General features: G+C 59.2%; 1 protein-coding gene across 1 annotated transcript in view; it reads right to left on the bottom strand.

Annotated features, from left to right (window-relative positions):
• HDAC4 (histone deacetylase 4) overlaps positions 1-1,062 on the bottom strand; it is a 277,804-nt gene that overhangs the window by 7,627 nt on the left and 269,115 nt on the right. The window lies entirely within an intron of this gene.

Genomic DNA, 1,062 nt, shown 5'->3' with positions numbered 1-1,062 from the left:
GCAGGTTCAGAGTCACGCAAGGACATAGAGCCACAGCACGTTGGGCTCACAGACGGGGACAGGACAAAGGGCTGGCTGTAAGCACTTCAAAGACGTCTGGGTCCCTGCTTTTAAAGAGATCGTCTGATTGTCACGGTCAGTAAAATAAAAGGTGAATTTGTCCCTGACGTTTTATCTTTGATGGCTCAGAAGCAAGAAGGCTTGGAGCTGCTTAGCTCGGGGATCTGGATAGGAGTGGACGGGGCACCCTGGGCACCAGTATCCCCAGGAAGCCACTTGACAGGAACCCTAGGTGCAGATAAAGTACAAGGGGCTCAAACCAGGGGCTCCTGCCCGAGTTTGGCCTTAACACGAACAACTCGGCTCCCAGGGGAGTGGGCACCGTAGAAAACAAGCGACCCATTTACTTGGAAGAAGTAGCTCAGAGGCTAGAGAAGCTGCCCCCGCCCCAGGACCTCTAAGCCACTGATGCTTTAAAGAGCCATCTGTAAACCACTCTGTAGCCCCTGCAATGAAAACGACTTAAATGGGCATGTCGCGTCTCGCCAGCAGGAAGCTGTGTGGTCACGGCTGGGCATGGAGCCCCAGGGCCGGCTGACCATCAAGGACGGGGCAGTGGTGCTCAGCCTGCTGCAGGGCCGGCTCTGGGAGGGACAGGGTGAGGGACACAGGCATGTGGGAGCTCCACCTTTTGCACTCCCAACGCTGTAGAACCAAGCCGTCCCTGCACACGAGCCCCACAGAGCGGTTCTCGGGAGTGCGGGCTGCAGACCTCTGGGGGTCCCCGCGCCCCTCTGGGGGCCTGTTCTCCTAACAGTCCTGACTTGGTTTGCCTTTCTTGCTGTGTCGACAGGCACACGACGGTGCCAGGCAGTGCCAGCAACGGGCACTAAGTCCCCACCCGTGAGTGCACACCTCCTAACACCCCGAGCCAACAAAGGGGAAGGACGGGCAGGTGCATGTGGGGTCAGGGGCCAGACTCGGGCTGTCGTGTGAAGAGGAGCAGTTTGGCAGACGTGCGCCCTGAGCTCTTCCCGACACTCAGAGGACCCCCCCCCCCCC

This window comes from Ursus maritimus, unplaced genomic scaffold (assembly GCF_017311325.1).
Source record: "Ursus maritimus isolate PB19 unplaced genomic scaffold, ASM1731132v1 scaffold_1, whole genome shotgun sequence".
In the NCBI taxonomy this organism is placed as follows: domain Eukaryota; kingdom Metazoa; phylum Chordata; class Mammalia; order Carnivora; family Ursidae; genus Ursus; species Ursus maritimus.
This window is presented reverse-complemented; position numbering and strand designations above follow the sequence as displayed.